This window comes from Muscardinus avellanarius (assembly GCF_963383645.1).
Source record: "Muscardinus avellanarius genome assembly, chromosome: 16".
Classification (NCBI taxonomy): domain Eukaryota; kingdom Metazoa; phylum Chordata; class Mammalia; order Rodentia; family Gliridae; genus Muscardinus; species Muscardinus avellanarius.
This window is the reverse complement of record NC_137802.1, coordinates 60095211-60108377: the sequence shown is the minus strand read 5'-3', so window position 1 is coordinate 60108377 and position 13167 is coordinate 60095211. Positions and strand designations below refer to the sequence as shown.

Genomic DNA, 13167 nt, shown 5'->3' with positions numbered 1-13167 from the left:
TGGTATTGGGGATTGAACCCAGGGATATCCTTCCTCTAAACCACCTCCCAGCCCTTTTTATTTGTAAATTTTCAAACAAGGTCTCACAAGTTTTTGAGACTGGTCTGGAACCTGTGATCTTCCTAATCTCTCAAATACTGGGATTACAGGCCTGCACCACTGCACTGGGCTTGCTTTGTGATTTTTCTTTCTTTCTTTTTCTTTTTCTTTTTTAACTGCATAGTTTGGGACCAGAGCGCTTCTGTTTTTATTTATTTTTTTCCTCCCTTCTTTCTTCTACCTTTCCCACCATCTTTCTCAATTTGTCCTTTGTCAACAAGACAGAAAAGAGAGGTTGAAGTGATGTATGGGTATGATCCGCCGCGCTCTGCTAAGAAGATAAGTGAGGTGATTTATTACCTGGGGCAGGTGCTCTGCACTCGGAATTGCCTGTCAGAGTGAGCGCGTGTCCCTTTCCGTGCCTTCGCTGTCAGCCGCGGGCCTGCGCTGTGGCTCTGTTGCTCAGAGGCGTCCAGGAAGCATAAGGTGGTGGCTGTCCTCCCCCTCGGTGCGGGGCACCATGCTTCCTTCCTAACTCAAGTTCCAGTGCTCAGAACTCGCGCCCCTTCTGCCTTCCACTGTGTGGAAGAAAAGAGAACCTATTCTCTAAGTTTGGAAATGCTTCTAGAACCTTCCTCCTTGAGTCAGATAGATAATAAGTCCCAGGAGAGCTGCGCACGATGACAGTGCAGGCCCGGGCGAGTGCCTGAGTCCTTCTGGTCTTTATCTGGTCGATGAAAGATAGCGAGCACCCTGCGGAAAGTAATCAAACAGGGGTTTCCGTTCCCTCCAGGGGACCGCATGCTTAGCACAGGACGCGGCTTTCCTGTTTTTCCCCATCTGAGTGTGCTCGAGAATGATAATGTGAAACTTTTCCGGGCCCACAGCCTTGGGAGACATGAGGATCGCAGGTTCAAAGCCAGCCTTAACAAATCAGTGAGCCCCTCGGCAACTTGGCGAGACCCAGCTTCAAAATAAAAAATAAAATAGGTATGAGGGTGTAACTGAGAAGCAGAATGCCCCCAGGTTCCACGCTTCCATCTAGTCTCTGTCTCTCTCTCTCTGTCTCTCTCTGTCTCTCTCTGTCTCTCTGTCTCTCTCTCTCTCTCTCAGAATGGTGAACTGGCATGGGCCTTAGACCCTTCGATCGGTGTCCTGACGTTCTAGACAAGGACTCTGTAGGTTGAAGGCGGCCCGGGGCTCACTCAGGGTCACAGAGCCAGTCAGTCTGCGGCCAGCCTCGCAGCCTGGCTGTCTCAGCATCGCTGTTTCCGGGAGGTCCCTGTTTTTGTCTCCCGGGTAACCAACGAACGTCCCGTTCACCTTCACAACATACCTCTTGAGTTGAAAGAAAACCGCGTTGGTGGCTGTCTTGGTTGCATATCGTTGTTTGGCCTTTTGGTCAGAAAGGGCGTCCTATTTATTTTAGGAGTGGACTTGGCTATGAGCTTTCTTTTTTCTATTGTGTACTTAAGGTATGATGATCTAGACCAGAACATTACATAGTAGGCATTTTCCGAGCATATTTTATGCTAGAAAGAGATACTATTTTCATGCAAATGAGGAGCCAGAGAAATTATTTACATGAAGTAATGATATTTTATTTGATAACTAAAAGTCTAAAAAGTTCATTTAGTTTGGTCACTAATCATATATGAATAAACGGGTTATGTTTATACATAGTGTATGCATATATAATATACTAATGATACTTAGTATTTGTATTATTTAAAACCATAAAGCATCCTGTAGTAATGCAGACTTATAAATACTTCTGCATACCAAGTAGCAATTTATAAGAGAAATGAATTCTATGATAGTATTTTTTTTCCTTTGTACCTCTGATGGGCAGGTAGTGAGAATTAAAAGCTTGATTTTTGTTAATCTTTTTTGAGGTTATGGGGATTGAATTCTTACCAGGAGCATTCTGTCTCCAAGTCACAACCCTAACCCTTTTTACTTTTTGTTTTTTTGAACCAGGGTATCACTAAGTTTCTGAGGCTGTCCTGAAACCTGAGATCCTCCTATCTCAGCCTACCGAGTATTGGGATTACAGGTGTGCACCTCCATACCTGGCTCAGTTAATTTAAAAAAAATTGTACTACTTATTTGCAATACTGATTTAGCCCTTAACTCATGGACTGTATTTCCATAATATGCGTTTGTGGCAGCATCAATTCAGCATTCCCTGAACCCAAACCACCAGTTCTTACAGGCGAGGCGGGAAGTCGACTTTGTGGTACGATCCCTTTTTGTTTTACACGGGACATCAGAGGTCTGAAGAAGCAAATGTAATTTCCAGAAAGTTTTCAGTCTTAGGGTCGAGAATCATCAGTGATATCAGGAGAGGCTGCCCGGTGTGGCTACAGTGGTAAAAATGAGAAGATATTTTACACATCCCATAAACAGAAGAACGTAGAGACCCGAATTCTGCCCATGTGCTTCCCAGTGTCCTCGGTGTCGTGATGGTTCATCTAGCCCCACTGTAAGATGTGCTGCGCTCCTAACATAATAGTTATTCATAACGCCATTTAGGCTGATGGCTTTCTCAGAACGTCCTGCTGCTCACGATGGGCTTCATCTATATTTCAACGAATTTCTAAACGGGGGAAACAGAACATTTTCCCTTTGATTAATTCATTGGTTTTTCTAGTCCTCGAGGACTCATAGGCCGGTGAGCTCCAAAAGGAAGTCAGAAAAGGGAACTGGTAAAAGGGAACCGGACTCTCAGGACTAGGCCCACGGGAATCTTTGAACGTCGTCGTGACTCAGCCCCTGAAGTGCAGTGGACCCCGCGGAGACTTATGAGAGCTCACTTAAAAAGCTAGTTTAACATTGCACAAAAGAAGCGGGGTGTCATGAGTTTAATGAAACTCTTGGGCAGTTTGTGACCCTTATTTTACAACTTTTAAGACATTTTGCCAAAGAATCAAGGTGTGTGTGTGTGTGTGTGTGTGTGTGTGTGTGTGTGTGTGTGTGTGTTTTACTGGGGATTGAACTCAGGGGCCTTCTAACTCTGAGCTACACTCCCATTTTTTTTTTTTTTTTTGGAACAGAGCTTCACTATGGTGCTAAGAGTCTCACTACTTGCTGAAGCTGACCTTGAACCTATAATTCTCCTGTCTTACCCTTCCAGCTACTGGGATTCCAAGCATGTGCTACCATGCCTGGCCAGAATGAAGTTATTTTGACTAACAAGTTACTGCTATCTAGGTCACAGGCTGAGGTGTGCTTTGCATTGTGGGTCTACTTTCTGTGAAACTATGATTTTTATTTGGTGCTGGGGAAGGAACTCAGGGCTTGGCACATGCTAATAAAGCACGTTGCCCCTGAGGCACACCCCAGCTCAGAGGACAGTCTTAGAAGCCCTAAGGAAGCCGGGCGTGGTGGCGCAGGCTTGTAATCCCCACGCTTGGGAGGCTGAGACAGGAGGATCGAACAGGTTTGAAGCCAGCCTCAGCTACTTAGTGAGGCTCTCAGCAACTTAGTGAGACCCTATTTCCAAATAAAATATAAAACAGGTCTGGGAGTATAGCCCAGAGTACCACCAAAAAGAAAAAAAAATAGAAGAAGCCCTAAGGAGAGAGAGTGCCGTGATGGTAGTGCCTACGGGAACCCCCAAAAGCACCCGGTTGAGAGACTCAGTAAAGCTCGGTGTGGTAGCTCACACTTGTAATCCCAGTGTTTGGGAGCCGAGACAAGAGGATGGTAGGTTCGAAGCCAGCCTTAGCCATTTTGTAACACCGTGGTTTCAAAGTAAAAAAATAAAATAAGGCTGGAGTGTAGCTCAGGGTTAGAATACCCCTAGGATTCAATCTACAATACCAGAGAGAGAGAGAGAGACAGACAGACAGACAGACAGACAGACAGACAGACAAGCTGACTTGCAGATTGACCTAACTCTTCCCACCTTGTAAGTGACCCAGGAGGTCTGACCTGCCAGTGTTGAGCTGCTCCTAAATTGGGGTCTGGGTATCCAGGAACTAGCAAAATCAGACTTTTCTTATGGGACCCTTCTAGAAGATGGTCAGAGCCTCTCTGTGTCCTCTCCCCAGTCTGTGCGAGGCAGAACAGGGGAAGGAACTTCGTTCCTGGTGTTTGGGGCGCCCGAGGGGCTGGGGTCCGAGTCCTCAGGGGAGTGCCGGAGGCCTCAAACTGGAAATTCTCTTTCCAGGATCTACCAGGTGCTCCAGAACTGCGTGGTAACGGAACTCCCAGGGTTTGGGGCCAGGTGTCCCGGAGTTCAGGGATTCTCAGGGAGATTATGGGGCTGGGGGCGGGGCGGGGTGGCTGTCCTGAGAAAGCAGGCAGGTGTTCTTGGGGCATTCCTTTACTTCTTTCTAAAACAGGTCTTGCTAAGTGGCTGAGAATCTCAGAGTTGCTGAGGCCGATCGTGACCCTGTGATCCTCCTGTCTCAGCCTCCCAAACCCTGGGATTACAGGCGCCACCACAACACCCGGCTGGCTCATCCTGTTTATCACAGCTCACCAATCCTGCAGGCGACCCTCTTCAAAGTGCCCTGCTTACTTGGGAGGCCGAGAGTGGAGGATCTCAGGTTGGAGGCCAGCCTCAGCAACTCAGGTCTTCTGCAGTTCATTGAGGCCCTGTTTCAAAATAAACAAGGGCTGGGTATAGTTCAGAGATAGAACGCTCCTAGAATTACTCCTCAGTACCACAAAAACAAAACAAAACAAACAGTGCCTTTTGGTTTCCACATTTAAGGTGGTCATCCCTCTCCTTGGAAAACTCCTCTCCAGGCCCAGCGTGGGGGTGTGCACCTGTAATCCCAGTACTTGGGAGGCTGAAACAGGAGGATCATAGGTTCAAGGACAGCCTCAGCAAGTATGGAGTCTCTGGTCAACCTAGCAAGACTGTTGTAAAGTAACAAGTAAAATAAGGCTGGGACTGTAGCTCTTCCCAGTACAACACACACACACACACCCCACACCTGGACACAGAGGAAAGGAGGGTCAGACACTTATTCTTCTGCGTGTGTGGCTTGAGTGGGGCCCACTGGGGGTTGGGGGAGGCACGGCGGGCCCTGGTGCCGGACTGGAGGTGACAAAAGCCTTAATCCAGCTCTGCCTTCTGGAGCCCACAGAAGGCAAATGGGCCTCAGCACGAGAATTACTTTTCTGCCCTACCAAATAATCTTGCAACCAAACTGCTCTTTAGAAAAGTATGCTCCTCTTACTAACCAGGCTTTGACCTTACTTTTTGCAAAATCCCAACCCGGCATTCTCGGGCCGGATCCTTCTTGAGTCTGCTTTTGTTCTGTTAGCTGAAAAGGGCTCCGAGCCGCCTAGGAGACGGGATTTCTGAACTCAAATTTCTTTTCAGCTACAAGATTTGGGGAGGGCGACGATGTGGACTGCGGAGAAAGAGTTCACCTGCGCCCTTTTTCATCTTCTGGCCTGGAGGGATTGGGGTATTAAGTAAATGAAAGCTGTCAGAGGCTTTTGAAAGGCCCTGCTTGGTGACCGAGTGCTGGTTACAAAGTTCAGCGTGAGTCTTGGAACCGGGTCCTGCTCTCTTGCCGAACTAAGCAATCTGTGCCTTTAGGAATCTAATGCGCTCTGCTTTGCTTGTGTCCCGAACAGGTTTGTCCCACAAGTGATGGTTACTCAGGGTAACCCCAGAAGAGGCCAGCCTGGTGTTCTAAATAGAAAGCTACCCTAGGACAGAGATAAAAAGTCAGTAAATAAGCCAGATGCCGTGGCGCACCGCTGTAATCCCGGTGCTTGGGAGGCTGAGATGGGGATCTCAGGTTCAAGGCCGGTGTGTAGTAACTTAGCGAGAGCCTGTCTCAAAGAAAAAAAAAATATATATATATTATATATTATATATATCATATATATTATATATTATATATATCATATATATAATATATAATATATATAATATATAATATATATAATATATATTTATATATATAATATATATGGCTGGGGGGGGGTGTAGATCAGTGATAGATTATCCCTGGGTTCAATCTCTAGTACCAGCAAAAAAATAAAAAAAAACAATAAAAGGTAAACAAAGACATTTTAGATATCTGAGATAGCCTTTAAAAAATTTTGTGAGTGTGTGTGTGTGTGTGTGTGTGTGTGTGTGTTACTGGGGGTGGAACCCAGGGAATTTCTACCTCTAGGCTATACTCCCAGATTTATTTTATATTTTATTTGGAAACAGGGTCTCACTAAGTTGCTGAGAGCCTCACTCAGTAGCTGAGGCTGGCTTCGAACCCGTGCGATCCTCCTGTCTCAGCCTCCCAAGCGCGGGGATTACAAGCGTGGGCCATCATGCCTGGCTTTTTTTTTTTTTTTTTTAATTTTGAAACAAAGTCTCACTACATTGCCCAGGTTGGCCTGGGATTTTTGGTTCTCCTGCCTAGCCTCTGAGCAGCTGGGATTACAGGCATGAGCGCAGTGCCTGGTGGAGTTGGACCTGACCACCTATGTGCGCCGGCTCCTAATCAGAGGCGAGCCGGGTTCCTGGGCCGTCACGGCAGGTCTTGCATCTTGGGCCGGGTCCTGCGCTCAGTGCTGGCAGGTAGGATCTGAGCACTGGACAGAGAGGGCCCCTGTCCATTTGTTGACCTGTGAGGGAGATTGATGTTGACAACTCATACTATCTGCAGTTGATGGTATGTGGGATAGCCGTTAAGACGGGAACCAAGCGGGGACAACAGTGAGAATTCCTGGCTTTAATCCCAGGATTTGGGAGACTGTGGCAGGAGGATCACTGGTTCAAGGCCAGCTTGGGCAACTTTGTGTGACCTTGTCTCCAAAAAAGAAAAGAAAAGGGCAAGGGTATAGTTTAGTGGTAGAGCGCTTCTGGGTTCGATCCCCATACCCACCCCCATACACATACCAAAAGAAACTCCAGAAAGTAAAGAAGACCATGAGAGGGGACCACTCCTCGCTCTCGGTTGTCAGGCAGTGTTTAGGGGAGAGCTGTGGAGCTTGTCCAGCACAGCCCCCAGTGGGGAGGAGAATGCTCAAGGTCTGTTTGGGTTGCAGCCCATTGCAGGTTCAGTAGCAGGTCTAAAAACATCTCCAGCTTTTAGCGATATGGGGGTCAGAAAACCGGGCGTGATGGTGCACATTGTAATCCCAGTACTTGGGAGGCTGAGACAGGAGAGTCGTAGGTTCACGGCCGGCCTCAGCTACTTAGGCCCTCCGCAACTTAGTGAGACACTGCTTCAAAATAAAAAATTAAAATAAAATAGGACTGGGGGTGTGACTTGGAGGTACCTCTGGGTTCAATTCCCAGTACCACAAAAAATAAAAATGCAGGGGCCAGAGGTGCAGCATTGTGCCAGCTTTGGAGCCACTTGGGGAGGTGATGGTGCAGACATGACCAGGGGGCATCCTAGAGAGGACAGGGAGAGGACGAAGAGGAGGCAAGAGGCTGGAATCCGGGAGACCGTCTAGACCACACCTTTCCTTGGGGCTTGTCACCTTCAGGCCACAGAGCTATATAACTCTGGTCACAGCACCATTAGTAGTTTGCCCCTCTGTTGGTACCATTTCCTGGATCACTGCAGTTGGCCCAGGGTGGCTCGGGAACCTTCTAGAACCTTCTAGAGTCACTGAGAATTCTATTCCCAAGCAAGACCAGTGCCAGCCTCCTTGCACACAAAGCCCACCCTGTGTTCCCAATCCTGGGCTCACAGGGCAGCTTCCAGGCCTCAGCCAGAGCGTCTGCCCAGCCTGCTGCACTAGGCTCTGCTTTTTATTCTTTTATTCTTTTTTTTTTTTTTTGAGGTACTACGGATTGAACATAGAGGCATTCTACCTCTGAGCTATACCCCCAGCCCAATTTTATTTATTTATTTATTTATATTTTATTTTTTATTTTTTGGTGGTACTGGGGTGGAACCCAGAGGCTTTCTACCTCTGGGCTATACTCCCAGACCTATTTTTTATACTTTATTTGGAAACAGGGTCTCACTAAGTTGCTGAGAGCATCACTCAGTTGCTGAGGCTGGCTTTGAACCTGTGCGATCCTCCTGTCTCAGCCTCCCAAGCTGGGGGGGGGGGCGACAAGCATGCACCACCACACCCCAATTTTTTATTCTTTATTTTGAAACAGTGTCTCACTCAGTTGCAGAGGGCCTTACTGAGTAAGTAGCTGAGGCTGTCTGCAAACTTGCAATCCTCCTGTTTCACTCTCCCAAGTACTGGGATCACAAGCGTGGGCCACCACACCTGGCCATGCTCTGCTTTGTGTGTGTGTGTGTGTGTGTGGTACTAGGGATGGAACCCAGGGGCCTTCTACCTCCGGGCTACACTCCCAGACCTATTTTGTATTTTATTTGGAAACAGGGTCTCTTAAGCCAGCTGAGGCTGGCTTCGAACCTGCGCGATCCTCCTCTCTCAGCCTCCCAAGCGCGGGGATCACAAGCGTGCGCCACCACGCCCGGCCATGCTCTGCTTTTTAACAAGATCCTGGCCTGTGAATGAGAAGCCCTGACACACTCAGGAGGGCGGTGGTAACACTCATGGGAGTTGAGGTCAAGGGCTGGTAGAGTGGCCTGGCTGGCCACCCTCTCTCTCTGGGTGCCTCGTCTCAGCGATTCCGCTTCATCCAGGACCCAGGGTTCCTCCATGGAGTTGACGAATTGCTCCCCTCTGCTCTGGTTTCCTCTCTGCACCCATGTTGAAAGACCTTAGAGGAAGAATCGGAAAAATAAAGCCGAACAAAAGCCACCAATGGCAGAAGGAGATTCCGGCACCAAAAAGCTATAAAGAGGCTCAGCTTCCTGAGAATCTGAACAAAGCAACGGCGAGTCTGGGAGATTAAAAAAAAATGCTGTCCTTAATGGAATATAATTTACACCTTCTTTAAGTGAATTCACTGATTTTAGTCGTACAACTTGGTAAATTCTAACAAATGTGTAAGGCGCGTAACCACCCCTGCTGTCAACGTATGGAACATTTCATCACTTCTGAAAGCTTCCTGTGATCGCGAGCCATCGATTCCCGCTCCCCAGCTCCCAGCCACCGCCGGGCTGTTTCTGTCCTCACGCAAGTTTTGCCTCTGCTAGAGCCCACATAGGCCGAATGATACGGAGATAGTCTTGTGTCTGACTTCTTTGCTGCTGCTTATGTTTTTGAAACTCAGCCGCCTTGTTGAATGCATCAGTAGTTTGTTTCTTTTTTTTTTTTGGTGGTACTGGGGGTGGAACCCAGAGGCTTTCTACCTCCGGGCTACACTCCCAGACCCATTTTCTATTTTATTTGGAAACAGGGTCTCACTAAGTTGCTGAGAGCCTCACTAAGTAGCTGAGGCTGGCCGTGAACCGCAATCCTCCTGTCTCAGTCTAATATAAGGCTTGACACACCAGATATGTTTGTCTTTTATTGTTTTATTATTTTTTATTTTTGGTGGTATTGGGGGTGGAACTCAGGGACTTTCTACCTCTGGCTGGGCTATACTCCCAGACCTATTGGATATTTTTATTTGGAAACAGGGTCTCACTAAGTTGCTGAGAGCCTCACTAAGTAGCTGAGGCTGGCTTCGAACCTGTGCGATCCTCCTGTCTCAGCCTCCCAAGCGCGGGGACTACAAGCGTGCGCCACCACGCCCGGCTCATAGTTTGTTTCTTTTTATTGCTTGGTTGTATTTCTCTGAATGGATGTACCACCATCTGTCTCTCTCAGTTGGCAGTTGATGGACATTTGGGTCATTTCCAGTTTTTGAGGTTTAACGTGAACATCCACGTACATGTTTTTGTGTGAACAAATAGTTCATTTGAGATTTTTTTCGTTTTAAGCTTTTCATGTTCAAATAATTTTAGATTTATAAAAGTATTGCAAAGACAGTACAGAGAGTTCCCATATTCACTTCGTACTGTTTTCTTTAACATTACTTTCATCATAATTATTTACTTATTTATGTGTTTATTTATTTATTGTGGCACTAGGGATTGAACTCAGAGGCATTCTACCTTGGAGCTATGCCTCCCAGCCCTATTTCATTTTAATTTTGAAACAGGATCTCACTAAATTGCAGAGGGCCTCACTAAGTTGCTGAGGCTGGCCGTGAACCTGTGATCCTCTTGTCTCAGCCTCCCGAATACTGGGATTACAAGCGTGCGCCACCACACCCAGCACATAATTATGATACATACACCAAAACCAAGAAATTTAACATTTGTACAATACTTTTAGCTCCAGACCTTACCCAGATTCCACCAGTTTTTCACGAATGTCCTCTTTTTGATCCAGGATCTAATTACTATGCCACATTGCAACTCCTCATGTCTCATTGGTGTCTCCAAACTGTGACAATTTCTTTGTCTCTTCTTATTTTTCATGACTTTGACACAGAATGCCCCTCAATTTGGGTTTGCTTGATGTTCTGTCTCTGTCTCTTTCTCTGTGTACTGGGGATTGAACCCAAAAGGGCTCTAGCACTGAGCTACATCCCCGGTCATTTTTACTTTTATTTTGAAACAGGGCCTCGCTATTTGCTGAGGCTGACCTCGAATTTGCAATCCTCCTATCTCACCTTCCCAAGTACTGGGATGGCAAGCCTGTGCCTTTACACCCGGCTTGCTATTTTCTGATCATTAGACTGGAGTTTGAATTCGGGGAAGAAGACTAAAGAGGTGAAAGGCCTGTTCACATCACACCAGGGTTCAGGACATCAACCTAGCCTAACTCTGGCGAGGCTGGCCCTGGTCACTTGGTCATGGTGCCGTCTGTCAGAGATGGCCTCTGTAACGTCTAATTCCCCTTACATATATTTCTTGAGTCAGTCCTGCCCACATGCAAAGTAAGGCGATGAAGCTTTACCTCTTAGAGAGATGAGTTGCAAAGAATCTGTAGACCTAGCAAAAAGACCCCAGTAATGAGTAGTGTCTCTGGAGAGATGCTTTAAGCCTCTGTCATTCTAATGAGAATCCTTTTTCCCCCCAAATCTGCTCACTTCTTGCCTGCAGCCATTATTACTGTATGGCTTTCCTAGTGACTTTCTGTTTCTCTCAATCCTTCTATGTTTACGACATGGAATTCTTCCCTTTTCCTTCATTTATTTATTTATCCAATCATTTATTTATATCAGTTTGGACTTTTAAGTGAGAGGACGGTTTTTTGTTTTTGTTTTTGTTTTTGCTGGTACTGGGGATTGAGCCCAAGAACATTCTACCTCTGAATGAATTCTACCCAGGCCTATTTTCTTTTTATTTTTTAAACAGGGTCTCACTAAGTTGCTGCAGGTCTCACTAAATTGCTGAGGCTGGTCTCGAACCTGTGATCTTTCTGTCTCAGCCTCCCAAATACTGGGATTACAAGCGTGCACCACCATGCCTGGCTTTAAAAAGCAAAACAAAAACAAACAGGTGTCACTAAGTTGCCGAGGTTGGCTTGAGCCTGCCATCTTTCCTGTCTCACCCTCCCAAGAACTGGGCTTAGCGTGTGACACCACACCAGGATCAGGGGAAGTTTTTTTTTGTTTGTTTGTTTTTGAGAGGCAGTTTAAAACAGTTTAAAATAGGAAAACAGCCCCTGCAAATCAGGAAGAGGGAGAGGGGGAGGAAGCGAAGGCCTGAGAAAATCTGCAAAAATGAGATAGGCCAGGCGTGGCGTCCCACTCCTGTAATCCCAGTTCCTGGGAGGCTGAGACAGGAGGATAGAAGGTTTGAGACCATGCTCAGCAACTTCTTAACAAGACCCTCAGCAACTTAATAAGACCCTGTTTCCAAATAAAAAGTAAAATAGGTGTAGAGGTGTAGCTCAGAGGTAGGATGCCCCTGGGTTCAATCTCCAGCACCAAAACAAACAAACAAACAAACAAACAAACAAAAACCCCAGAACAGAAAGGGGGGACGAGCAAAGCAAGGGCCACAGACCCCAAAAGCAGGCATGAAGAATGCTGGGAAGGGGTCCCCGTCCACGGCAGGAAGGAGAACTGGACAGCGCTCCCATGAATTAGCTTTTGTCACCGTGGTCACCCTGTATTCTGTGATGACAATGGAAATTGACTTTGGAATTGTCATTGTACTGGCCAAAATTTCTGGCCCCTAGAGCAGCATTTCTCAATATTAGTGCTGTTGACATCTGGCCGCATAAATTGTGGCGGGGCTGTCTTGCCCACTGGAGGAGGTTTGACGGCATCCTTGGCCTGTCCCTCCTAGCTGCCAGGGGCATCCTCTCCCTTCCACCCAGCAGTGTCCCCCAAGATGTCTTCAGAGAGTGCCTCGTGTCCCCCGGAGCAATGTCCTCCATGCTGAGAACCACCGACCTAGAGCCATGTACACAGCCAGGTGTATTGGGAGGCTGAGACAGGAGGATGGCAGGCTCAAGCCAGCCTCAGCAACTTAGACCCTGTTTTGTTCTGTTTTAAAAGCCAGGCGTGTGGTGGCATACGCTTGTAATCTCACTACCTGAGAGGCTGAGACAGGAGGTATCACAGGTTCAAGGCCAGCCGCAGCAATTTAGTGAGGCCCTCCTCTGCAACTTAGTGAGACCCTGTTTCAAAATAAAAAGACAGGGCTGGGGGTGTGGTTCAGAAGTAGAATGCCACCCAAAATAAGTAAAACAAATAAGTAAAATAAATAAATGGGCTGGGGGGTATAGCTGGGAGATAGAATGTCCTTGGCATTGAATCCCTAGTACCAAATAAAAATAAAATAATAATAACAACCCCGGCCCATCCACACGATCCCTGACCATTGCCTTTGAAAGGCCGGCCATGGCTATTTCCTGCAGGAAGAACCAAGCTGCTCCTGGGGCAGGGAAGGCCCTGCATTCTCACTGGCTGCTACTAATGGGCCTCTCAGTGCAGGAGCCAGGTGCAGCGGGAGGAAGCAGAGCTCTAGTTCGAGGAGGCCCTGCGAGGGTTCAAAAGGGGCAGCGGTGTTGCTGACTTCATCTCGTGTCGTGTCGGCGGGATGTTTTGCTTTCTCTGCGGTTCCGGTGCGGGCCGTGAGAAGCAGCCCGGCTGTTATGACAGTTGGGGACACAGGTGGGTTTCTGCAGGCCACGGTATGCTCAGTCCAACACCCAGCTGAGTGCGCACTGGTCCCCGGTGAAGTCCTTTCCCAGGCGAACTGGGGGGCCCTGGGGACTTGACTCCTTTTACAGTTCCCATATCATTATTCCAAAGACCCTTGCATTTTA

At 47.4% G+C, this 13167-nt stretch overlaps 1 protein-coding gene across 1 annotated transcript in view; it reads left to right on the top strand.

Moving 5' to 3' along the window:
- PITPNC1 (phosphatidylinositol transfer protein cytoplasmic 1) overlaps nucleotides 1-13167 on the top strand; it is a gene marked incomplete at both ends in the record, with an annotated part of 311327 nt that overhangs the window by 73269 nt on the left and 224891 nt on the right. The gene's annotated exons all lie outside the window — the stretch shown is intronic.